Below are 27,695 nucleotides of genomic sequence, written 5' to 3'. Positions count from 1 at the left end.
GTGGTTGGCAATGCTGCCCAGAGATCAGTCTTTGGAACTAGAAGATCTTTGAGGTCCCTTCCAACCCAACCATTTTATAGCCACAAGGTTCCATGAAGCTGCTGTGGGCCTATAGATGTGTGTAAATGGGGCATTTCTCCATCATTGGAGAACTGGAGCTGTCCCAGCACTGACTTCATTTAGGGACTCATGGAGGGGTATCAGTGCCAATGCAGGAAGTGAACTCCTCCAGGCCCTCTCTCCTGGGTGGGAGATTACCATTGTGCAGTCAGTAGGGCAGCACCTGATGTCCCCATTTAGCTGGGGTGCAAGACACCAAGCAGGCATCTCCATTCTGGCTCTGGGTGTCCCCTGTATGCAGCAACCAGGATGGGGAAGAGCAGCCCTCGCTCAGCAACGCTCACCCCACCTTTTGTGCATCTCAGCATCAGAGCAGCATAACCCAGGATGATGAAATTGGCTTCTCCTCCAAGAAGCGAACCATAAACCTCACCTTTACCCTGGAGAGGCTCATTAACAAATATGTAAAGGAACAAGGACTGGGCAGAATGCTTGTCTGCATCATAGACTTTTAAATAGCCTTTAACTCAATCTCCTGCTCCGAGCTGAAACATTAAATGGCTGCAAATGGAACTGGTGGGAAAACACGACCTCATTAAATCCGCGCTCCATCCATCTTGGGTTGGAGGGAAGCAAACAGTGCACAGAGAGGACTTGAAGCAAAAAAAAAATAGGGAATAACAGAGAGATGCAGTCTCAGCCCAACAAAGGTCGTCATCTCCGGTCCATCAATTAATCCCCATCCTGGCTGGAACAGCCTGACTTCACCACATGGGATCTCTGGGTCAGCCTGAAAGAAACAAAAAGTGGTGATAGTTTAGAAAGAGCCCCAAACTGAGCAACAAAAAGAGTAAATTTTTTATTACTAAAGCAGGAAGATTAAACATATCCTAAATTATACATACATGGGGCTCATTACACCAGACATCAGGGAGCTTTGGGCTGGCTATAAACACATTACAGGGGAAAGCTCTGCAGGTTTGTATGCTGTAAAGAAACCACTGAATAGAGAAAAAATCCCAGCAAAACCGCTGCTAAAAGTGCTCAGAGGTAGAGCTCTGCTCCTTCTGTTTGGGTATGATGTCTGACTTAAGGAGCATCGCTTTCCCATCGCCCCAATGGGCTGAGCATAGCACAGAGCTCAGAGGTTTGGACTCCTCCACACCTCTTCCATGGGATAAAGAGATGGGAAACCTCTGATACACCAAAATGAGGATAAATGGGGCTGGAAGGAGAGGTCTCATGGTGTGATGGCACTGAGCTGTCTCTGCTCTCTGCCTGCATTGGGGCAGCAGCACTGAGTCACCACGGCACACAGAACCAGAGCAGATGGCCACATCCATGGTTAGATGGGACTAAGTGTGAGGGTGCATCGTTCTTAAGCTCCCAGTACAATTTCACACCTGGGCACTCCATAGCAAAAGATGAATTCTTACAGGCAGCCATTATTCATTGCATCCCAAGCAGCATCCGTAATTCATGCGTAGCTATGGCTGAGGATCGGGAATACAGGTGAGACACTCAGACCTGGGAAGGGCTGGATGTGCTGGAAGCCCAATAAAGGCATCAGCAAGCAAACCCCAAACAGCAGAGAGCTATTCCAGCAGCTGTAAAGAACAACTCTGTAGGAAGAGATAATGACCAGCGCTGGGGCAGGAGGATGGAGCAGAGAACTCTGTGGCACAGAGCATCCTCTGCTGAGCACCCTGTGGACCTTTGCTGGGCGAAGGTCAGGAGTGCCTCTGACACCGGTTTGTGTGGTTGACGCTTTGATTTGGCATTGCCATGCTGGTAACGAAGCTGAGTGCAGTGTATTTCTGCTCTCTCTGTGTTGGGGGGGGGAAGAAGTTTCTCCATGACTCATTCCCATTTTATTCCTCTGACTGTTGGTGAAAAACACAGCAGATGTGTGCAGAGAGGTGAAGGCTCTCATGTTTTGCATTGGAGGAGGAGTTCGTGGTGCTACGTGCGAGTAACTGAAGTGGAGATGTCTAAAATTCCCTTTGGAATCCATTGAAATCTGCAGAAACATTCAGTTTGCAGGGTAAAGAAAGTGATTATCAGCCTGCAGTGGGGCTGGGGCTGAGCACCGGGTGGTCTCAGCACCCCAAGGCAGTCAATGGGGATTCACTTAATGCTGGACAGAGATTGAGCCCATCAGTGGCTTCAGCCTGACCTGTTTTCCATCCACGGGTCAGTGTTCAGGGCTGGGGGTTCTATTAGCAGAGTTATTTAGAGCTATTTGGAATAATCTGGGTATGCTGATAACAAAGATCAGCACAGACCCCATAGGCAGTGTGCTGGGAGGAGCCCCAGACCCTCATTTGGGTGCATGGATCAGTGAGAAGAAAGCAGTAACCACAATTCCACACCATTGACTTGGACCTCATGTTGAAGACTCAGAGTACATCGTGCCCTGGGACACCCACCCAGGAGATGCTGTGAATGACATGGGCTGATTCCTGCTGCTCAATGACTGCTGCCACCACACTGCTTCCTCATCCCAAAAGGGCTTTTTCTCTTTTGCTGGTGATTCCTCTTCCTGACAGAGGCCAAATTAGTGCAAGCTGCATGTTGCCTTCCCAGACAGCACCAGCAAATTCAACCTTTAAAGCCCAGTGCTAATTGAGCTGCTAATTCAACCCCCCCCACCCCATGACTCACTCTCTGGATGCTGCCTCTTTGCTCTGTTCCCATTCTGCTTTCTAAAGGACTTTGGCTGAGCACAGGAACTCCACCACCCCACGTCTGACCCCATTCACTCTGCTCAGTGGGGTGATGTGAGACCCATTGCCCTGGGCGTGCGTTGGTTGCCATGAGCTCAGAGCAGATCTGGAGTTCCATTGCTCTCCCAATCCAGGTCAGTGGTAAAGTGAATGCTGATTCCACTGCCCTATAAAGCATATGTGTGTGTGTGTCTGTGTGTGTGTGTGTGTGTGTGTGTGTCTGCTTGGGAGCACAGTGTGCTCTATGCTGTTGTTCTCTAATGTGATCAGTGTTGCCTCATCCCCTATTAGCTCCTGGCCATAGGATGCAGACTGTGCCCTTCTGCTCCCTCCATGCTTTCCTTTGGGTCCCATAAGAGCACCGCAAACAGACACCAAGGGAGCATTTGGACTCTTTTCTTTTGTTGAGATTGACTGTTCCTTAGAAGCTGCAGTGAATTAAACCAACACATCCACAAGCACGGGGGCCTGTGTACCCCACCCCATGCTCCTGTGGTGCAGTGGGAGGAAGAGGATGGAGGGATTTGAGGTGGTCACATAACAACAAGGATAGCAGATGCTCCATGCACAGATTTCTTTCCAGCGTGATTTGTTGCTGGCATCTCATAAATTAAGCCAAAGGATTTAGGTTTAATGAAGGGACTTTGTTAGTGGTTGTAGTGGGGATGGGTTGGGGTTGGGGATCTTGAAATGTTTTTCTAACCTTAATGACTCTATGAGTTGTAACTGGGGAACGAGTTGATGGTTGGACTTGGTGGGATTTCTCCAACCTTAATAACTCAAGAATTCTATGAATGGGCATAGTGGAGAGGGTTGGGGTTGGGCTTGGTGACCTCAGAGGTCTTTTCCAACCCCTCAGTGGTTCAATGATTCTATAAGAAATGAAAATCTCCGTGAGGAGCATCTCTGCCTCTGGCCTGGGAGCTCAGTCTGGTGTATTAAAAACCCATCAGGAGGTGCCTGGGACCACTCTGACTTGGTTGCCTTTGGAAACCACTGCTGAGTGACAAGCTGACAGCTCTGCAGAGCAGCATCTGTCTGGAGGAATGGAGAGAGATCACTGTTTTATTATTATTTATTTCTACTAGGAATAACAGGCACACGAGCCATGGCACAGCCTCACTCCCACATGGAAACAGTTAATTTGGTGATCCCCGGCGGGAGCAAGCCAGGCATTGTGAGAGGTACTGCTGCTCTGCATTTAAAAAGCAGCAGGAAGATGCTTCCTGATAAGGGGGATAATGGAATGCTCTCTCCTCCTCGAGTGGCAATGACTGAAGATGAACTTCTCCAACCCAACCAGAGCCTCCAATGGGGACTTCTCCCAACAATTAACGCTGAGTAGCGTCAGGGCCGCGTCCCAGTCCATCTGCATTCCTGCACACCTCTGCTCTGCGCCATCAGCTGCTCGCGGTCTCTCTGGTGGATGGATGTGATTACATTTCTGTAACTAATTTGGCAGTATGTGCTATAAAATCTCAGCTGACGGAGCTCATGGCCCCGCGGTCGCGTTGCGGCAGATGGCACCGATTTGCGGCCGCCACGGTGACACGGGGACCCCTCTCTGCTCACAACCCTGGGCAGTTCCAGCAGTTTTCCTTCTGGATGGTGGCACGGGGCCAGGCATCAGATGGACAGAAGGTGAGAGATTTAGATCTGCCATCAGCCCCATTTTGTATCACTGCAGATTCCCATCAGCGGATGGAGCAGGAGGATGGTTTTGCTGGGAAACCCCCATGGGATACATGGAGAAGTGGAGGGATCCCTGTGACTCCATCCAGGCTGTCTTCACTGGGTCTATTGCCCAATGATGTGGTAGGGCTGGGTGCCTATTGTTGCCCTTTGGTCCTTGAATATGGGATGACCAACAGAGAAGTCCCTTTTGGAGTCACCACTCCAACACCCCAATTTGGGTCTCAAAGCAGGGGTCACTTCGTGGGTACTGTGGGGTTGAAGTGTTGTCCAGTCCAGCAGGGATGAAGCATTTTTAATTGAAAATGAGTTGTAAGGAGCTCACCATGCACAAGGAAGGCTGAACTGTGCCCTTGAGTGCTGCCCTATTGCTTGGAGCAGCCTTTGCAGGCAGAAAGGCAAGGTAAATCCTGTCCCATGGGTGACACAAGAGAGATGGGGGCAGAGAGCCCAGCGCTTCCCTCCTGCAGCAGGTTTTCCTACATGAATGTCCCTTAGCAACCGAAGCAGCTCTTGAAGTGTTCGTGTTCCTGGTTCTCCTCCACAAGAGGTTTATTCTGGGGAGAGCAGCTCTCTGAGCTCAGTGAGCACACTGGGTTCCATTGTCCCCACTTGGGCAGCATCTGCATCATCACCATGTGCTGCTTTGAGGAGCTCTATTATGTGCCCTGGTTCACGTTGAAAAGATTCATAGAGCCACGGAACATCCTGAGTTGGATAGAATCAAGTCCATCCCCTGTCCCCATACAGCACCCAAAATCCAAAGCCAAGGTCTGAGACCGGTGCCCCAGAGCCCCCTGAGCTCTGGCAGCTCAGGGCTGTGCCCACTGCCCTGGGGAGCTGTTCCATGCCCACCATCCTCCAGTGCACCTTTATTTAATCCCCACCTAATGCATCTCCATAGGCCACGAGTTGTCTGTAGGCCATGAGTTGGCCATAGGCCGCCATGATGGAGCTGTAGGCCGCCATGAGCCTTTTGGCCTACAAAGAGTGAATCCTTTGTATTCCAGATGAACTCTCTCTGCATGAACGTTAAATTAAATAAAATTTAAATAATAATAATAATAATAACAAAAAGTCTGTGTAGCAATTTGAGATGATTGAAATGCCACGATTGGGAAAAAAAGAATAAAAAAATACCCTGCCAAAAAGAAGTAGTTTGGACAATATAAATGGGTTTAGACTTATCATCTCAACCTCTGAGGACATGTTCAGAGCTGCACAGAAATGAACAATGCCTGGCACAGAAATCCCAGCGCTGCTGTCGCGTTGTCACCTCTGTGATGCTGCAAGACGTGAACATCTCGCCGCGGTGCAACCGGGGCTGATGATGTGGATTCTGCTGTAGCCAAAGGGAAAATATCTGCTGAAATCTCCCGGGTTGGCTGCCGGCCCTTCCAGTTTTCAAAGCAGCAATGAGGTTAGAAAGGGGGGGGTTGAAGCTCTCTGGAATCCCAGGAGAGATTTTCAGCTGCTTGAGGGAGGAAAAGGCTTTGGATTAAGCTCATCGGTGGGGAAACACAATGCCTCCAGGCACCGCGTTGCTCATTTGTTCCTTTGAGCCCTGCGTTTACCCACTGTTGTTTGGGTGAGTGTAGCTGTGCCCATAGAAAACGCTCATTGGAAAGCAATTTTATCCTTTATCAGTAGGGAATTCTTAGGCTGATTCCAAAATTAACCAGTCCAATAACTGATATCCAGCATTTCACTGGGCCTACACATGGATGCTGGGAGAAATCATGATTCTCTGACTCTATGAAATCCCTTTGGTTTCCTTTCTCATCATTCCTTCTCATGGGACGCTCCATCTAACAGAACAAGCTAAAGAGCTTTGGTGTTTGGCTGGAGCCACCCCCATAGAGCTCAGCTTCAGCCATATCCACCCAGGGGCTGCATGAGATGAAATGTATGACTACAAACCGTGATGTTTTTTCCTGCTTGTTTCACTTTTAGGGGGTTGAGGAAATAAAGCAAAGCGCCCTCGGTCTCCTCACCAGACTGAGAGGCTGTTTGTTTTATATACAGTGCTGTTTGGGTTTTTTTTTCCCCCTCCAGAATCAAACTGTACACTCATCAGAAAACGGACCTTGCTGTTTGATGTATGCTGGAAAGTGCCACGCGCCTTTATTGTGCTGTATAAATAAAATATAATAATGCTGAGACTCAAGGACTCCCATGGAGTCATTCAGAAACAAGGCAGAGGGCCAGGGAATGGGTTTGGACAAGATTCAGGGGAGGGAAAGATGGTTGGTTTTGTTTATTTTAAGCAGGAAAAGATGAGAAAGAAAGCGATACCTGCCCCAAAAATGGGTCCTGAGATGCTAGGGCTCAGCATTACACCTTGGGGCTGATAAATGGGTATTTCCATTAGTCTTCATTGATCATCTGGACAACGGGCAAAAAAAAAAAAACAAAAAAAAACCACCCATAATATGTTGAGTTCATTTAGAAGTAAGAATAGAATGGAAACATGTGGTTGAATGAATACAGTGTGGCTGTGGGGTCTGTGATCTACACAAAGTCTGACCCACACAGTCCTGGGTTTCCTGCTTGGAGCAGAATGGGTGATCTCCAGCTTCAGCCATTCTGGGTTTCTGTGTTCCTGCAGGGAATAGGATAGGAAAAAAACTCCAAGCCAACCAAAAACGATCACAGGTCAGAGCTATCAAGAGAGAGGAGGCAGAGAATGAGCAGATGGCTGCTTTGACCTATATATAGGGAGTGAACGGGGATGGGAGGTGAGGAGCAGTGGGAGCAGTGGGTCGGTGGCACCACAGCTCCCTGTGACCCCACTGCAGAGGAGATAAGTGCCAACGTCACACCACTATGAAGCAGGCTTTCAATAGGACATAGTGGGTTTGGGGGTCCTGTGAGCAGCACCGTTGCTCAGTGATGGGGGTTTGCATTTTCAACACTGTGCTGCTTTTTTGTGGTTGGGTCCTCTTGCTTCACATGAGCCCCTTTCTCTTGCTCAGACACAGCAGCAGTGGGATCTATGCTGATGATGGGTCACATTAATGTGAAACTTCCCTGTTTGCACCTTTTCCTGGAGCAACTCCAAGGCTGATGCAAACACAAAGGGATTCATCACTCTCCAGCTGTCTGCAGACAGCAAACCAAGAGCAATGTTTGACAGTGAGGAATAATTACCTTGCCAGCTTTGCTTTATCCACATTTCAAATCCAGAAGGGAGATAAAGGCGCGGTACCCACGGCTCAGGAGGAGCACTGAGCACAGCTGGGAGCTTCTCATTCCAGGGGAGACACAGCACTGAAGTGCCACCTCACCCACAACATTCTCTGCCTTCGGTCTTTCTACTTCAATCCATCCCATCAGTGGATTCTTTTGGCTACAAATGACCCTATAAATGGTGTGTGAACACCCAACCGAAACCCATCCTCAGGAATCCCATCCAGTCTGAGCAACAGCATCCCGGCGTGAATCAGTGCCAATTGAATTTGCATTTCCTTCTCATCTCTTTAATTCAATTAGCTCGAATAAGAAGGGCTGCTTGACCCTGATAGGGTTAAATGAGCCCGTCTCCATGGCAACCAGCTTCTGAGGTGTGACATCTCTCTGTGTTTCCTCCAAACCCTTCGATATTCCTCAGTTTGGTCCCTCTTTGCGCGTAGCTTAAGGCACAACATAGGGACGTGACTGGGCTGTCCCACTGCTGTGGGGTGGCTGCAGGCTCTGCTGCCATTACGATGCATTTTCCATTCAGAGGTGGGTCAGGACTTACAGGAAGCATCATCTTTTGGTAATCCTTGCAGAAACAAACCCTAATCTCACTTACAACACTGAGCAGAAATAGTCCTGCTGCCTCCAGTCTGATTTAGCTCTGGTGGAAACCTGAAACACTCACCCAGCCCAAGCCAAGGGCAGGTGCCATAAAATGCATAAAAGGCACCAGAATTATGGGCATACAAAGTGCCAGGAGATGCTGACACAGGATGGGACAGAAGGTCTTAGACCTAATTAGAGTGTGGCTCTGCAAGAAGCCCCCTTATGCCTCCTTTACTTCATATCCACCAGTAAATTCCTGCAAAAACAAAGACATTAGGCATTCTACCTTTACAATATAAGGGTTAGGGTAAATTTTCCTTCTGGTATCCATTCACTCCAAATCCCATTGGCTAAAACATCCATGAGTTGTGACCGGAGCTTCTTTTCCATTTCCGTTTTGTCTCCTCTAAAAAACATCTCAATAGAATAAAGGTTCCAGGCACCTCCATAGGATTCAGCATAAATATGAAAGGAGGTAATGAAAGGGAAAGTCTGGGAAGTTATTTGGCTGCGAGCTGCATTTATGTACCTGGTGGAGAATATGAATGGAGGAATATTTAATACAACAGGCAGGGATGTACCGAGACTCAAGGATGAAAGATTTTAAGCAATTTCAGGTTCAAAATATGCTTCAAACATTTAACGAGGAGGGGAACCTATCAGAGAACACATCCTAAAAGGAAGCGAATAGATTTTGCTATCTTTTTACATCTTCAAATTGCATTTGGGAAGGGAGCTTGTTTAAGACTTGCTGAAGCTATTTTAGACTAGTTCTTTGGGATGACATGACCTGCACCCATCACTGCAAAGGAGCTGTGGGTACCCCAGTGAAGCAGGTGGCTGCATTTAAGCATCTACAAACAGTGAATGGAGTCCCTCCCTGGGGTCCCTCTCTAAAATAGCTGCTTCAGATGAGCTGTGATAAACGCCTGATTTAGGAGCGACTTGGGAAGCTCCTCTACATCGGGATTACAGAGGCGACCCCACAACGGGGTTGAAAATTGTCTGGCTCTAAAGCGACAAATTTATGGGCAAAATGAAGTGTGCACACCCAGCCCCAGCTCCAGCCTCGTCGGATGCATAGACAATAAATATCAGAGTGTTTTCCAGTTCGCACTCCATTCCCCAGCTGAGCCTATCTGTGATGAAATGTCTCAATAGGCTTAAGCAGATCTATCTTGCCTTTCCTATCACAGAGAACGCCAGACAGCCCCGCTGAAAACCAGAGATGTGAGTGTTTGATGAGCTCTGCTTTCACAATCTACTGGGCAAAAACGGGTAAGTGCTCCAGAAAACATTGGCCTCGTGTAAAAGAGACATGCTTGTTTGGTGTTATCCTACTTGGAGCAGTGATTCGATGCAAGTGACCTCTTTTCTGCATGTTCCCCCAAACCAGGACCTGTTTCTCCTTGAGCAATCCTAGAGAAGCACTGATCATTGCTCAGCTTCAGCAATGGTTTCTCCTTGCCATGGAACCACCACTACCAACTTGCCCAGCATCTTTAGAACCATCCAATCATAGAACCATCAAGGCTGGAAAAGACCACTAAGATCATCAAGACCAACCAACAAGATCAACAAAGCCTTGATGTTGGGTTGGGAAGCTCCCCAGTAGATCCATCCCCATCTTAAGCACCACAGACAGCTCCACATCAATGCAACCCAATGGCAGCAGCTGCCGTAGCGTTGCCATCTATTCTCTTTTCTTGTTGAAATTCCAGCCTTGTAAGCTGAAATCTTTGTATGATATGATGAATTTCCAGAAGTGATGCTTCCCTGGGCATCACATGACTGCAGAAGTGGGGCACCAGCAACGCTGCTGTGAGCCCAGTGAATTGTCGGGTCTCAGTGTAATTATAAGTGAGGAATTATCGGGAGATGAACGTGTTCCTACTGGTGTGTCTCAGGGATATCTCTGGTTCTGAGATCTCACGCTCCACCCCTCCCCCTTCTCCCACACGTTGTTACAGCCAAAAAAAAAACCATAATAAGAAATAAAAGCTTTGTGCCTTTCTCCCGTGTCCCAAATTGCCTTTTATCTCCAACACTCACATCTTCCAGCCATTATGGGGTCTCTGTGGTGGCCATCTCCTAAATCTGAAGGAGGAGAAGTGCTTTGAGAAGGGTAAGGGACCCCCCTTCCCTGAACAGGGAAAAGTTGGTGCATGCACACAGTGCTGGGAATCTGGGGGAAGGTCTCAGAGGGAGGAGGAGCACTTTGAAGTCCATCAGTTCTCATCCATGTGGGGTTTGATCCTCTGCAAATGATCCCCTCCACTCCCCAGACAAAACACCCACAGGTGTCCCTTTTCACTTGACTCACGCTGGGAGATTTCTGTTTTGTTTCATTCTATCCTGCCCCCTTCTTTTTTCCAGGTATGGATCAGCTGGGGAAAGGCTTCTCCCCATTGCCCACAGCCTAGGAAGGTGCCCCCAGAAAATCCCCCCCCTTGGTTTTCATATTGCTTGTGCATTCTCACATATTATTATCATAAAACAGGATAATGAGAAGCCCCTGGTCAATGTCTTGGAATGTTTTCTGGTTTATTGCACTTGAGCTCTTCCTTGTATTCCTGAGGGAGACCCCATCTCTCTCCCCATTGATCTCATGGAGTAGCTGTGGTTTGTGTCGCTGCTCTGAACAGAAGAGCAGAGATGATGGCACCGTGCTTCCCCCAACAGCATAACATCATTGCATGCATCCAGGAGACCACATAACAGTGGTGTTGCCTTTGGCTGGGTCTTGCTCCTTTCATTTGCTTATGAGGACATCGTGTGTGGCAGTGACAGAGACCTCACTGAAATGGTGATTTATCACGACGGCCTCTCCCTCTCCATCTATTTCTTGTCAGGGGAGAAATTAGACCTTGAGTTTTGGCCTTTGTGTCCAGAGGGCACTGTCTGCTTCCTGGGGGAGTTATGCACAAGTCAGGAGCTGCTCTAAAAGACATTTCTCTCCAAGCATTGGGTTCTCTCTCAGAGTTTTTATTGGTGTGCCTATAGCCCAGAGCTGGCCACACATTCAGCTTTATCTCATCCCAGTGCATGAGGGTGTTTTCTGCTGTCCTGGAGGCAGCAAGATCCTCTCCTTGCCTTGGTGCTGCTCTTGGCAGATGGCATTCAGAGCACAAATAGGAGATGTGATCCTCCTGGCAGAGGGTACCCACTCCCATAGGTGCTCAGAGCCAAGAGGGGCTGCGGATGGGTGCTCAAAATGAGGTCCTTTAAACATGCAAAATGCAATGCATCATTAATTGTGTTCCTACATATTGTTATTACCCCCAAAAAAGCTTCAACCTGAAGCTGTAATAGCTCCTAATTACACTGAAGCTCTGCCTGATGATTGAGCCCGGCTCATCTCTGCACAGACAACTTGCAGGTGCTGCGCACACAGCTCAGGGCAATGGAGCATGCAGCAGGAGCGGGCTGCTCTGTCACAATCATCCATGGAAGAGACAGCTCCACCTGTATAAATGCACCCTGTGTCAGCTCAGAGGAGTGGGGAACACTGAGCCCCACTATCCAAAGTGCAGTACGAGGGGCCCACAGAGCCCTGCTCTGCTGATGGCTGCCCTCCATGTGCCCTATCAGCCAGTTAGGAACCAGTCATAGAATCAGTGAGGTTGGAAGAGACCACTGAGGTCATCAATTCCAACCATCAACCCATCCCCATTGTAAAGATGGTGATGATCTGACAGCCTTTGGTCTTGGGCTCTGCACAGAGACAAGGATCCAATTGTTCCAGGCATTGGGTCTCAGCAGCCTGCTTGTGATCTTATGGCAAAAGCACCCAGAAATGCTTCTCAAACCCCTCCCAGGGGCTGTGGTCTCTGTGCCTTGTGTTTATTTCAGAGTTCAAGAGGAGCCCGTTGCCACTTGGGTGCTGTTATTCCAGCTCCACTTAGCCCTGCTTCTGGGTGTCAGCAGAGCTATGGGGCTGCATGGCCATCAATGCCTGGTGCCATTCAGGGTCACCACGGTTGGACTGACATAGAGCAAAGAACTGGAGGAGATATTGGAAGTGCACCATTCCCTTGGCTGTAGGGATGGATCTGCTTTGGTGACCAGCTGTAACTCCTCATATAGAGTCAGAGGAGAGGCGAGAGGCACCGGGTGCAATGCTGATAAGAAATGCTTTCACAATGCTTCCCCATTTCCAGTACCTGAGCTGCTTCCCTGCAATCTGCCGTGTCTGGGAGCTCCTGGGGAGAGGCAGATGTTCTGTCAGTTGATGAAACAACTCCAGGTCAAAGTCACAAGGACTTCCCACCCCCTCAGAGAGCCAGAAAACTGAAAGAGCTCACGTTGTGCTCTACCTCCATGTAATGACAGCTGAGGAGCAGGAGGGATGCTCCCACATCAGATCTGAACTGCAGGGATTGGGTGACCTTCCAGCACCTCCACATGCTGAGGATGCCCAGCTTGGGTCAGGAAATGCTCTCAGCAGAACAGGCTGAGGTCCCCTTCTATGAGAAGGTGTGGGATCCCATGGAGACATGATGTAGGGCCACATGGAGACATGGTGTGGAATCCCATGGAGACATGGTGTCGGGCCAGATGGAGACATGGTGTAGGATCCATGGTGACATGGTGTAGGGCCAGATGGAGACATGGTGTGGGACCCATGGTGACATGGTGTAGGGCCAGATGGAGACATGGTGTAGGATCCCATGGAGACATGGTGTAGGGCCAGATGGAGACATGGTGTGGGACCCCACAGAGACACATTTTGGGAACCCATGGTGACACGGTGTGGGATCCATGTTGACACAGTGTAGGTCCCCATGGAGACGTGTTTCAGGATCCCATGGAGACACGCTATGGAACCACTTCATTTTGACACAGCTTTGACACCAATTTCTCAGTCTTTTCACTGCAGTTTCCAAGAGCAACTTCAGCTATGCCCCCCTGCATCCTTTCCTTTCAGGTTTGGGGTGTTTTTCTTTCAACTTGAGCTCATTCTTCCACTGGACGCTCCGGGAGAAAACTGTTTGATTAGTGCAGCTGCCTGAGGGCTGCAGGCTTTGCTGTTTCCCCACCATCACCGTGGGAGCAGCCGTTGTTTTCTTTTCTCTTTTCCCCCATCAGCTGCATTCCACTAAAACCAGAGGGCAGAGGCATCCAGGAGGCAGAGCTGCCCCTGGCAGCCCAAGCACTGCAGACACGCAGCAGTTCTATTTGCTACCACCTCTCTCTTTCTTTCTCCTGTTCTTTCCCCCTCTTGGCGCTGAGTACAATTAATAGGGTGATGTCCAAAGTTGCTTAATCCGGAATATTTTTTCATTTCCTTTTCCTCTCCTTATATCCTTCTCCATTTCAGAGGAGCTCCAGTTGTTCGGAAATCTCCGAGGTCGCAATTCAGAGCTCAAAGGGTTTGAAAAGCACATTTTTCACTTCATTTGTTCTTTTCCTTCCCCAAAATGATCTCCCATGAATTTACCATTCCCTTAGAAGGACTTCTGCATTTCTCTGTAAGCAGATAGCCACACTGCCCACAATGGATTTAATTCTCCAGACTCCATGTGCCCATGGGTGATGGGCAGTCATCTGATGGGTGATTCTGAGCTATCCCACCGGGTTGTTTTCCATCCACTGTTATGAATCCAACCCATATATATATATGGAATACGTGCACACTAGAAGTGAGCCAAGTCTCCAGGCTTGACCTCGTGGAGATACAGAGCATCTGCTCCCACTGAAGGGTGTGCAAGTGGTGAGAGCAGAGCACAGGGACAAAGACTGAGCTCTCACCATTCACAAAACTCATTGACTTACAGCAGCCAAACCCTCCTGCCCTGTCCCCATCCATCCTACCATGGGCAGCACTTCCTGGGCAGATGGAATCACAGAATCATGGCATCAAGGAAGGGTTGGGTTGGATGGGACCTTAAGCATCATAGAGCCGTGGAGTCACAGTGAGATTGAGTTGAAAGGGTCCTCAAAGATCATAGAACCATGGAATCACAGAATGGTTGGGTCAAAACAGACCCTCATTATCCCCTACCATGGGTTGGCTGCCCCACACCAGCTCAGGCTGCCCAAGGCCCCATCCATGGCATTGGGTGCCTTCAGGGATGGAGCACCCACATTTCTCTGGGCAGCAGTGCTGGGGCTCAGCTATTTGGGGAAGGAATTCCTCACATCTGACCCAAATCTCCGCTCTTCTAGCTAACACCATCCTCCCCCATCTTAGACCTATCTGCCTGTGTCCAAAGCTGCTCTCTATTTGTTGGATGGACATCTCTTCTATGCAACCACAGCAATTAAAACCCCCACACCCAGAGCTCCAGAGCTGCCCATGGAACAGCAGCTGAGAGAAACAAGTGCAACTGCAGGACCTGGTGAGGACCCAAGAAAGGCAGAAAGATGAAGAATTTGGACCCGTCTGCTCACATGAAGTCATCTTATCGCCTGATCGCAAAGCCAGAGAGCTGGGAGAGCATCTGAATGGCTGCTGCCTCTGCCGCAGTGATAAATTAGATCACTTTGAGAGCACTTTAGAGCTGGACAGAAAATTCAGTGGCTCTCCTGCCAATTTCATCCTGTAAGTGGAATTAACGCTTGCTTTCGCTGCACTCTCCAGCCACAAGCAAGTTCCCCTGTGTACCACTCCAAGGGACTTTGCTCCCAGGAGTTTGGTCCATCTGAACCAGCAGAAAATAAAGGGGAGAAAAGGGGAGATCTCTCTGTGCTCACAGCCCCAAAGGAGTTGAAGCTCCTCCTGTTGGGTCTTCGTGCCTCAGATCGTTCAGAGATGGGTCTGCAGAGCAAAGCTTGAGCCAACAGTGAGGAATTGCCTTGAATGTGGTGTATTCCATTTGGGTGAAGAGCATCTGCCTGGGGAGTTTGTGAAAGATAAGGGGGAGATTCAGCATTGGGAGCAATGGCAGAAAGATAAGGGAGTGCTGCCCACCGTGGCAGGTTCTCCATCCACAGAAGTGCTAGATGCAGGAAGAGAAGCCCCCAAATGAACTAGAAAACACAAAGGAAATCACTCTAGGAAGTAACCTGACACACTAAGCCTGCTGTCTGAGCTGCCAACACATCAGTGTGGGCTCCCAATGGCAGGTCAGACATCAGCTGAGCACAGTGTTTGCAGAGGTTAATAGCATTGATGGAGTCGTGCAACACCCCTGGAAGCATTCGGGTGAGCAAAGGCTGTCGAAAATAGAGAGAGGATCTCAGTCTGTTTACATCAAACCTTCTTTTCCCTCACAAAGCTGGAGTGGCCCAAGGGCAGGTGCTGGGTCTGGAAGAAGAGCTGGGAGAGTGGAAAAGAGCAGAGTTCCTTTTTGGGCAGAGTTTTCCCATCCAGTGCTTGGTGAACCTTTCAGGAATAGGGAATCCTGCTTGGCCCCAGCACTGCAGGTTCAGGCACTGCTCTGTGAGCAGGATCTGGGCTACAAGGACATGGTGGCACTGTGGCTCCAGTGCAAAGGCTCTGCTGAGAGACTGAGTGCTATTGATGTATGGGATGAGGTTAATACAGGTTTGGTGGCTCCATCCCACTGATGTGACATGGTTTGGGGCACCCCACTGGTTTGGGGGTGCTTCTGGCATCTCAAGGTCAATGGCATTTAATCATAAAACCGTAGAATGCCCCAAGTTGGAAGGGATCCATAAGGATCATCTCCTGGACCTCTGGCTGAGAACTTCCCCAGTCACTGCAGGGGCAGTTCCCTATCTCCACTGCCATACAGTCCCATGTGTTAACCCCAAACCCATCCCCTACCCAAATGCTCACAGAACATAAAAGCTGCTCCAGGACTTTACTAAAACCCTCTGCCTGATTTATACCCTCCGTACATTCATCAGCTCATTTGGCTTTGAAACATTTCTCCCATCTGAGAGCTGTGTATGAGGCACCTGCTTAACTTCAGGCAGTGTAAGAAGCACCAATCCATTTGATAATTAAATGTTTGCTGCCACCTAATTGTCCCTTATTACACGTATTCTTTGAGCCGAAAGCCTGTCTGCTGGCACTGTCCCCGGAGCTCTGAGCTTCAAAGAGCTCTGGAGAAGAGTTTCTTTTCTTAAAGCACGGTATATATTTAAAATGGAGCCATCTCCAAATCTGTCAGGAAACAGATAAAGAAACGGAGAGAATAGCAGACCCAGCGGGCTAATTATAAGCAGTCAAATATAGGGAAAAAAAGCAGATTGCAGCGAGCTGATAAAGTGACAACAGCAACAGCAGAGGAAGAGGCAGCACTTACCTATGAGCAGAGCAGCAGAGCACTCCACCGAGCATGGGCTCAGCTCTAATCACCATTTCTGTTTGCAGATCTGAAAACCCGACCGCTTTTCTGCTGCTGGAGTGGCTCAGATCTGCATCCAGAGCTCAGCTGCAAGCACCAGCATGACTTCAACCCGAGCTGCGGCCTCACCAATGAGTTTCCAACCAACTCGAGCTGCTTTGCCCTGGTTTTGAAAGCTGCTCTGTGGGCTGTTCTCTGTTTGGAGCACTGATCCCAATAGGGTTATTTCCAAGTAGCCCTTTCTGCTTCTCAGATCACCCACGTCCAGAGATCCAAGCTGGATCCCAAAGGGATGGGTGAGCTCAGAGTTCATTCTTATCCATCCAGAATCCTAAGCAAACTATTTCATTTACACGGGCTATCAATGAGGGAAGCAGAGCTTTCTCAGCTATAAATGCAAATATATTCAAGGCACTCGAGGTTATTTTTTAAGCAGAGCAGCCCATGTGTGCACGCATCTCTCCTTTCAGTTGCACCAATTCAGGATGGTTCTATCCTGAATTCTATCACGCTTTTAGGTGAATTTTGCTGAATTTTCACCTTAAGTTTTTAGCCTGTCATTATAAAGTCAAGTTTTTGCACATCTATGGGGTGTGTGAGTGGGGAGGGCTCATTGTGAGGGCTCTGGTTATGGGATGGATGGGATAGCAGTGGGAATGCTCCCAAGACTCCCCAGGATGTGAGCAGCCTGCAGTTCTGGGACCAGGAATCAAGGAATCATTAAGGCTGGAGAAGATCCATCAAGTCCAGCCATCAACCCACCCACCTATTCCCACTCATAGAGCCATTAAGGTAAGAAAAGACCTCCAAGATCCCCCAAGCCCAGTGCCAACTCACACCCACCATGGCCACTAAGTGTCCCCAAGTGCCACATCTCCATCTTCCTTGAACACCTCCAGGGACTCCACCACCTTCCTGGGCAGTCTGTGCTGATGTCTGACCATTTTTTTAGAGAATTCTTCCCTAATATCCAACCTGACATCCTGCTCTAAGGAATGAGATGCATCTCGAATCCAGCATCAGGGGAAGTACTTGAGCACGGCTGGCTGATGGAGAGCCATAGCCACCTCCTGGAGGTGACTCAGCTGTGCCAGGACAGCTGTCCAGGGCGGTGTGACTCACTCCTCCTTCTTGCCACTGGCTATAAAGGAATCACAAAGCGATGAGCTCATTGGAGACACCCACCTTGTGGGCTGCTAAGTGTGGGTGGATGACTCTCACCAGCAGGCTCAGCAGCCCAGCAGAGAAGTAGCAAGAGGCTTTGAAAGCTCTGTTCAGAATCACAGCAGTCCCAAGGATGGACACAAGGATGTGAAAGTATAACACATCTATATCAGAAAATCAAGAGTGCCTGGGACCAGGTTGGGGTATGGAGGTTAATCTGCACTTATGGAGTTCATATCTACGCCACTAAACCCTCTTGGGAGGAAATGCCCACAAGTAGAGATTCTTGGGAACAGTCCCTCACCCATACCTGAAAATCAGTTGATCGTGCCATGGCCAAAACCAAGATGTAGAGGAGGTTGTGGGGGGTGAAGGCTGGTTGGGGATGTGCACAGGGGGTGGTGGGAGGTGGGGGGGAGGAGATGTGCAGGTACAAAAGATAAGACATTTAGAAGTGAAGCTGATGCTATCTGTGGTCTCTTCTGAAGCCAAGAGAGCCGGCGGTGAGAAGCTGGTGGTGGTAGGGTACATGGTTGTGAGATTTGGGATTCCTGGGCTATGCCACTGTGAGCAGGAGGGGCTGTGAAGGATTAATGCTCTCTAGGATTAATCTATTTAAGGTCAGACTGACAGACACGTAACAAGAGATGATGTGACGGCGACACCTTCCCACTGTTGACAAACCCTGCAGCTCACATCACCTCTCCTTGGATAAAGCCAAAGCAGATGAGGTTCAGCACGGCCTGCAAGCTCCTCAGCCATGAGCTCTGGGATCAGAACATGAGGGTACCTGTCAGCATCATCAGTGGCACCAACCCCACCAAAACAGATCAGCACTGAGACCCCCAATAGATGCTTCACCACCAAGGCTTGGCCATGGCCAACAGCTGGGAGTGGGTGGATGCATCTCAAGGCACCAACACACAGCACCCACCACCTGAGCACCCTCTGCATGATGTCTTACAAAGGACCATCTTCCAGCAGCATCTGGTGGAAGCAGAGTGTGACTCTGGGGTTCTGCTCCAAATTCTGCACGTTTTCCTTGAGCAACATCAGTTGGTTCTGGCTTCTATTTATGACAATAAAACACCCCCAAATGGAGACCACACACTCCTCTTCCTACATGCTTCCCTTCCTTGCAAAAGGAGCGTTTTGCTGCCCTCTCCTGTCCATAAGTCAGGCTGGAAAGGCTTTGGACTGAGTAGAAATACGCCTTCAGGTGGAGAGGGGAAAACCACATTACTTTGCCTTCACTTCAACACATCTCTTGTAAGCACCCCCACGCTGGCTGGGCTGCCATCCTCAGCCTACCTGGGATCAAACATCGCAGCTGGAACACGGAGCAGCCCCTAAAGTTGCACTGGGAAGGAAAATCCAATTTTCCTGCATCTGAGGATGCAGTGTGATAAAGCCGTTCCCGCGACGCCTGCCCCCGCTGTGCTCTGAGGAGGAGGCTGAAGCATCGTATTGATTGGAGAAAAGGCCAGATAAAGGCTTTATCTGGGATGTCTCAGTCTGAGATGAGAAAATGAAGCATGTTTCTGTCTGGACATCCCACTCTGGTCCTTGGGGGCTGCCTGGCTGCATCCTTCGGCAGCGCACGCCGTTATCAGCACTGCTTTGCTATCACGTTCTGTGGGTGACAATCTCCTCCAGCTGCTGCAGAACAAGAAAGAAATTGCTTATCAGCTCAAACCTGTCACATCACACCTCTGCTATGGGGAAATTCCATTGCTTCGGTGCTTTCAGGATGGGATGCAGCCATGCTTCATCCTGAGGACATCCAGCCCTGTGTTGGGTGATGTTTGGATGATGTTGAAAGATTGCTCCAAAAGATCCTTAGGAAAAACATGCCCACGACAGCAGCAGAATGAGAAAGTGAAGGGAGAGGTGGATAAACACAGAGAAATGACCCATTGGAAGAGCCATCCTACTTGGAAGAGCCATCCAACCTGCACTGCTGAAAGATCTCTTTCATTTCTCTCCAGCATTAGGGATGAGCTTGTTGACTTCAGGTATTAAAAACAACACCGTGCATAAAACAAGCCAGAGATTTTCTAACAGAGTTTTTAATAACACAATAACTTGCTTTTTGTTCGTGCCCTCTCCAGAAGGGCATCGTGTGCCTCTGTCAGAAGATAAAGGCCGCTTTGCTTCCCAGGTAATTTATCCTAATAGATAATCATCTTCGCCGTAGGTTGTCTGAGCCACATTTCCAGCTCCTCTCTCTCCATCTTCCAGCCGTTGCTTCCCACTATGTTTTCACATATTAGAATAAAGAGCCTCTCGGCACCTTTTATTTTCTTCCTGTTAAGGTATTTACACACTGTAATCAAAGTTACTGCACAACCCTCAAGCTTTACCTCTCCATGTCCAGCATTTTCCCAGCCATTAGAATCATCCCAGCTCCATCCTATACCTACTTATGTCTCCATCAGCAAATACGCTCTCTATGATTTCTGACCCACAGCTGTGACCCCCCAACCCACCTGGCTGCACCCTACAACTGCCATTAGGACCTCACAGATGGGAAATGTGGAGGGCTCCTCCTCACAACGTGCCCTTCAGTCCCACCACGACGTCCACCTCTATCCCAATTCTCATGCTCAGATCTGAAATCAGCATTACCTTAAAGCCCTTAAACCACCGCCAAGTTCAGCACTTGAATGTTCTCCAGGTCCTGTCCTTCTACCCAGCACAGCGCTGTGTGTCTGTGGGTGTTTCTGTGGTTTCATCCCATCCAACAAGCTCATCCACAGCTGTTGAATATTAGAGTCAGGAAAAGAAAATCCCTCTATTAGCCCTGGGGCGGGTATCCCCTCCAATCCCCTCCATCCCCTCCATCCCCTCCAACATAGCATTGCTGGTTTGTACCCATGGAAGGTGCTGATGTGGTGGGTGAGAAGGTTGCACCCTTTTTCCTCTAGAGTTGTTCCAACATTCAACTTCTGATATCTCTCAGCAACACCAGAAAAGATGATTTTTCACATGTCAAGATGCCAGGAAACTCCATCACATCGCTAATGGGCCGGGATGTAGCTTGTTGGCATCTGCTATCAGGACAGAATTACATTTCATTCCAACTCCCAAATAGAAATAAATTATTGAATGCTCCTATCTATTTTATGGCATTATTTAGACTCAAGGAAGAATTTGGCCTGAATTTTGCAGGGTGCTGATAAAACCCTGCAGAGCTGGCTCCAATCTGGGTCACCCATGGCCGTGCAGAGCTGAGCTTTCCTTATCTCCACGCAGGATGTCCCACAGCCATCAGATGTGACCCCATAGGCACACAGCCCAAGCAATGCCCTATAGATGATGCGCCCTCCTCACCATTTCAACATCATTTCACAGCTGAGAGTCCAGCAACAAACAGATTCCCTTCCTCCAGATGTATATATTTTTCAGGATAATTGCCCATATATCTTCAAACCATTTCTTTCCCATTCCTATCAGACCCGCTGCCAGCTTTCAGCCTTCCCTAACTTTATTACATTTTGAATTTGTTCCTCTTTTTACCCTTTATTTTGCTGCAGTGATTTACATTTCTGCTGGCTGACACTGAAGCAGAGCGGGACCTTAACCGTGGAATAACGCTGCTTTTCTTCCTCCTTTTGGGCTGTGCAGAGGAACACTTAACTTAACTTTAGCACATTAATATTTTCTGCTTGCAGCAGCACAGTCAGCTTGTCTGATTTCCAGGAAAAAAAAAAGGCTCAAGCTTGAAGAAACAGGATCGAACTTCTTAGCAAATGTCTGTAAATTGCCATCGCTTCATTGTGTTGCAATACTGGGAGCACTTGAGGTCAGAAAGAGATTTTTTTTTCTTCCCCACACGAGAAACCCTTGGAAAATAAAGGAAGAAAAGAAAGAAAAAGAAAGAAAACTTGAGTCTTTTCTGAGGGAGACAATGGGGGAAGAGATGCTTCCATTTAAAAGCAATAATAATAATAATAATAAACCCTTTTTTGTTGTTATTGTTCCAGTTTCATCTCAGGTCTCTGACAAATGGCTGCACAGTCCCTGATGAGATCTTTCTCTTTGGCACTTTGCAATCTATTCATTCTTTAGAGCTTCAAGTTGACTCTCTGGCTATGATGCATTCAGATCAGCCCCAACCACTCCTGACTCACCTTATATCCTACAAAGCCCAAATCAGCCCCACGTGTGTTGGGTGTTGGACAATGGGGACACCTCCCTGACCAACATCTGGAAGCAGAACAGCCCCAAAGAGTCACAGCTCAATTGGGGAGCTGCTACAACCCCGTGAGTTGAGTGAATTCTCCATTGCCTGGAGATGGGAGTTGACCATCGTTCACAAAGTGCTCAGATTCTAATTTCAGATTACTGAGGGCACCATAAGAGGTTCCAAAGGAGGTCCTGCAGCCCGTCCTGCTGTCAGCATTTCTCCTTTTAAGCCTCTCTGACAGAAGACATCTCTCTCCTGAAGATAGAAAGGTTGAAGCAGTTCTGGGAGCAAGGCAGAAGCAAGGAAGCCTTCTGCAGAATAAAGTGTGATTTAACATTGGGTCTCACTATGGAAATACGTCCTCTGGTTTCTCTCTCTTCTAAAGCTGTTTATGTCCACCAAACCTGCCATAGGATCTTATGTCCTCTTTTTCCTTCTGTACTTTTGCCCTTCCAGTAGTATCTTGTTTCTCATGGTTTTACTCTCCTTTGGCTACTTCTGGAATTGAAATGCCACCAACCAAGGAGATGTTGATTGTAGATTCCTAAAGGTTCAGATGTTACGGCTTCAGCTACACCTGAACCACCACAGCGACGTTTCCCTTACAAATGTATACCCTAAAAATCCTACCTGAGTTCCAGGTGCCAAATGCAGCCCTTTCTGGGGTCTGGGGTCTCATGTGCAGTGTCAGAGGGTGGGATTTTGGAGGTCTGGGGTCTTGATATCCATTTTGCACAGCTCACATTTCAGCTTGTAAAACCCGACAGCTGTTTTTCCATAGATACAGCTTGTGCTGCAGAAGGTGCTCGTGCCCATACCTTGCGATGATGCTGAGTATTAATTGACTAATTTCTCTCTGGGTCATCAGACAGCCTTGGTAGGGTTCATTTGCACGAGGACAGATGTCTGCTGCAGCAGCCTGCAATCACAAGGAGTAGCTGATGCCTCTTCAAGCAGCATCTGAAATGCATACATAGGATGCTCATGTACATCAATAGATAGGAGAGAGCAATGGGGGACAGATCAGGAATAGACATCCACGTTGCACAAACCCAGGGTGGAATTTTTCACCTGTGATGTTATAGAAGTGCTTGGATGCTACACCTTTGGCTGTACCCAACCTACTTGGAGGCCAGCATAGGGCTTTAAATGCCATTATCTTCACAATCCAACCCAAAAAGAAGATACTGCAAAGTGTGCTCACACCAGGACTGAGTTGAGGGCTGATGGGGTGAGTGGGAGACGACATTGGAGGATGGCTCTGCCCTGCTGGTGTGGGCTGTGCTCCAATCTACAAAGCACGTGGCTGACCTACATCCTCCCCATTCACAAACATCCCGTGGAAGACGAATCCTCTCTGGGTATGTCAATGATTGGGTTTACAAATCCTTTACCCATCTGAAGGCAAATGTGTTTTTAAGGGGTTTAAAGCTCGTTGGTGGCAGTCCAAGTTAAAATCCGTGTCAAGGTCAAACTCATCAGAGACGCAAATCATTCCCATCATTACCACACATCACCAAATGATCTCAGGGTAGAATTAATAACATCTCACTCTACTGCAAGGCTGAATGTCTCAGCCGGTCGCACTGAATGCTGCTGAAGAGGAAAAGGCTCCTGGCTTTGGCAGCCCTCATTGAGAGAAATTAATCCCCCCCAGTGTGTTGATTTGCACTTGGGTCTGCCTATGGAGCTGGTCTGGTGTCAGAAACTAACTCTGCATGTAGTGTAAATGCTGGATGTTGGGAGCACCTGGCATCCTTCCGCTTCCAACCCAGAACAGCCAATGCTCAGCAAAGAAACGGGGTTCAGATAGCACAGAAATGCAAGAATCAAAGCTGTGATTGCAATGACTGAACTCACTGACCTGTTGGTCTTTCCTCTCTTCTTGCCAACTTAAGAGGATGCCCAACCAATGCCCAACCAAATTCCATTTGCACCATCTGGCTCTTTCTGTGCTCCCACACCATAGGGGCCCATGTAAACTCTGCATCACCTCTTGGCATTCTCTACACTATCCTGCAGTGATGGGCTCAGTGAGGAGCCTGTGGGATTTGTTGTTGTCCACGTCACCCATAGGCCACACAGCTCCAGCTCAGGCTTATTGCAGTGTCCTTCACCCAAGTGCACTTGGGGTCCTGGTTCCCTAATGCTCCAAAAGTAGTAGGAAAGAGAGTTTTAAGCCATGATGGAGCCCAGCACTGACATTCCTGAGGTTGATGTCACCTCCAAGACATAGAGAATATCAATCCACTCTGAGAGACCCCATCAAATGCAGTGCTGTCAATGCTTTGGAAGCACTGTGTGTGTTCAGAGCAGCTTGCAGGACCCCAGAGCAGGTGGTGAAACCCATGTTGCTCACTCTATAGATCAGTCTGAGATGGGGTTATGTCAACATACAAAGTCAAGGAGGAGCCCATGAGCCCCAATCACCCCTGTGCTTAACTTCCACAGCCCAACCAAACCCACAGTTCCTCACTGCTGATAACACTGCTACATCTCTGAGCTATGGCATTCTCCCATAGAGCCACCTGCCTCTCTACAGTATATTGTAATTACTCAAAGTGCTCCCCAGTTTGCCCTTCATTATGAGGTTGATCAACCCCCCCCCATCCCAGTGCTGATTTGACACACTGTGGCTGTTTTCACCCCCTGCTTGCTGGCTTTTTACCATTGCTGAAGGAACCTGCAAAGCAAAATGAGGATTTTCAGCCTTGGTATGTTTTGCACCTGACTGATGCCATCATACCTGGGTCTTTATTACTACAAAACTCCCCCTTTAACGAGGTTACTGCTCCTCTCTGGAGCAGCACTGGATTTGTTTGGAGGTGTTGTTGTGTTGTTTTTTTCTCACTGCTAAGTGCAAATTCCCATCAGGATACTCCATTGCCCATCATTTATAATAAAGTCCTGCAGTCCCCTGCCAGGCTGCACAGCTCTGCATCACCCGCTGACAGCAGCCCTTTGCCTGGCTAAGAGATTGATTCCTCAGGAGCCAGAGCAGCAATCAACCATCTCAGGACCTGCATCTATGGCACGTGGGCAGCTTCCGCTTGTTGGTTCTTTTGGGTGATTTCATAGGAATTCACTGATTCTGCACTGATTTGCAACACTGTGCAGCCCACAGTGGTGCCGGTGCCTCTGTACCAGTGTGGATTAAGCACACGGGGATTAGAGTGGAAGGGATGAGGCAGAAAGCACTATTTCTGTCAGGGTTGTGCTCAGTGATGCGTTGACAGCCCGGCATCAAGCTGCTCTATGTCTCATCTGAGGATTGCAGGCACTAGAAGAGTTAATTTATGTGGCTTATTATTTTTAATAAGGCAGGAAACTGTTGGATGCATGCGCTCTGGGCACGGTAGAACCTGATGTGAGCCCTTTTTCCTCCTCTTGCTCCCATCTCCCAGGGCAGGACAGGCTTTTGCCATGCAGCTCACAGATGGCACTCGGTATCTCATTCTGCCTTAGCGCTTCCCCTCACAGCTGCTCCCTCATTTCCTGAGCAAAGTCCTTCTACACGGCAGCAGGACATTATTTTGTCTTAATGCCATCATTAAGGGCTTGGCAAAGGTTCTCAGTCATGCACTACCAAAGAAAAATGGGATGTTGGAGGGAGGAGGCTGGGAGCTTTGCTGGAGGATGCTCTGATATCTCTACTGAAGAAGAGGAACCCGCTGCAGAGATTGTGAGGTTTATCCACATCCATGATGGTGGAGAAGGAGGTGCTGAAATCTGCCTTGAACAGCCAAGCCCTGCTGCTTCAAGATGCAAAGCCCAGCTCTGCATGCAACAGAAGTGACAACAAACATCCAGGGTCAATAAAACCAGAATGGCACCAAAGGGGATGACAAAGATGCTGGGAGAGCTGCACGCATCCCACCCCAATGGACAGCTCCAACTTCCACACAACCTCAAACATCCAGCCATGAGATGTGATGAAAAACAGAAGGTTTATGGAACTGGGACCAAACACAGCAAAATGGGGGAACCTTGTGGGCAGCCACCAGCAGCTATGCCAATACTGGAGAGCCAAACCCCAGAAGAACATCTCCATCTCCCCAATGGAGGTGATAGAAAAGGCCACGTTTTTCCCTACAGCTCACAGAGAGATCCCAGATGGCTTGTCTGCTTTTTAGACTATTTCATCTTGGAAAGCGTTGTCTTTAATCAAGATTGCAGACCCCCCTGCAGCTCCTGATTTCACCTCGGATGTTTGCAGATGGTTGATAGCCTTTGGCTTTCCACTCTGAGCGATAACACAGCTGGTTTATTTCATAAGGTCCATTCAAACGTTGGGGTTTTTCTTTGAAGGATGGAAGAAAAGGGCCTCTGAGAAGGAAAGAAAGGAGAGCAGGAAAGGACTGGAAGAGAATTTAGATGAGGAAGAAGATGAAGGAAGGGAGAGAGGGAAGTGGGTATGAGATCCAAGAAAGCCCAAGTGTGCAATGATTGCAGCAATTAGCAAAGAAGGAGCTTCAGGGCTGAACGCATTCGTGACATCCAGTCCTGGAGAAAAAGGTGTAAAAGCATTTGGTGCATTTGATCTCACACACTGGAGGGCATAACAGTGTCCGAATGCTTCCTCAAAAGAAATTGAGGTGGAAGCATCAAAGGAAGGTGCTTGAGCCAAAGGACAACGCTCACAAATGTGGACCTCATACAAAGCAGTCAGGGCTCATTGACGCTGGAAATTGAATTTACTTTCCTGGTATGAGAAGTAGGATGTTCCAAAGTGGCTTCTCACAGGCAATGGGCACAGGGGACAAGGCTGATGTGAAGGTAAAATGCAGACAGGTTCACGAAATGAATTAAATGATGCTGAGCCTGAGGCAGCCAATGACTCAACATGGGAGGTGGGAGGTGGGGATCCACAGCGGAGCATCCACACCTGAGCTCATGGCTCCCAAAGAGGCACAAACCCCATACAAGACAGCGTGGAGTCACTTGGGGGGCAGATAGATCATGGAGGGGAATGCAAAGCCCCTACCTATTGCTCCAGAGGGGTTTGTATATTCAATGTCAAGGCACTGAAGAGTTGCACCCATGCCCTAAGAGATGAACCACAGCGTTGCCCATATCTGCAGGCAGCCCCAACTGTACGCCCTGTGGTTTTCCTGATGCCTTCCCCACTCTTTGTTTCTGTTTCTGTCTCAGCTTTTGCATGCAAATGTTTTGAGCCTGTTTATCCGTTTCAGCTGAAAAAACTCCAAAAGCTCCAGCAAAAAAATAAATAAATAAATAAATGAAAATGCTAATAGGAAGCATTAGCTGCAGCTAATTGAACTGCTTCTGTGATCCTCCATAATTATCTCCTGGTAAGGCACCCCGCGAACGGCTCTCTAAGAAAGGCAGGACGGGTGCCAGCAGTAATCAGACACCAGATCTGCGAGAAGCATTTTGTTTTCTTATCCAAATGAAGGTGGCTTTATTTTGTAGGGGGGGGGGGATTGATTACCTCGCTAAATATTTGCTGTCGAGAGCAAACTGAGCTGGTTCTGGTGGGAACTGCGAAGGGAACGCCGGGTGCTCAATTATTTACAGACTTGCTTGGCTAGCTGAGCGTGCGCCAGGAATGCAAAGAGAGCCGTCACTGGGAATCTCATTGGAGATTACTCATTGAGAGTAAAAAGCAAGCAATGACAAGGGGGAATGTTCTACGGAGTCGGAACGCTGGAGCTTGCGAGGTGATAAATTGAGCTGTCATTGTGGCTTGATTATCATATCCGCAGCACGACGGCCCCCAATTGCTCCCCAAACTCAAGGAGTTTGTAGACACGGAGAATCTATGGGGTTGGCATGGATCTTTGAGGTCAACAGGTGTGG

General features: G+C 48.6%; 1 long non-coding RNA gene across 1 annotated transcript; it reads right to left on the bottom strand.

Annotated features, from left to right (window-relative positions):
* Window positions 1-549: 549 nt before the first annotated feature.
* On the bottom strand, window positions 550-16,858 carry LOC116654408. The gene is made up of 2 exons (XR_004309642.1): window positions 16,481-16,858; window positions 550-850 (listed from the first exon to the last, which is right to left on the bottom strand). It is a non-coding gene; the product is annotated as an uncharacterized LOC116654408 (long non-coding RNA).
* Between the last annotated feature and the right edge of the window lie 10,837 nt (window positions 16,859-27,695).

This window comes from Coturnix japonica, chromosome 25, assembly GCF_001577835.2.
Source record: "Coturnix japonica isolate 7356 chromosome 25, Coturnix japonica 2.1, whole genome shotgun sequence".
NCBI lineage: Eukaryota > Metazoa > Chordata > Aves > Galliformes > Phasianidae > Coturnix > Coturnix japonica.
This window is presented reverse-complemented; position numbering and strand designations above follow the sequence as displayed.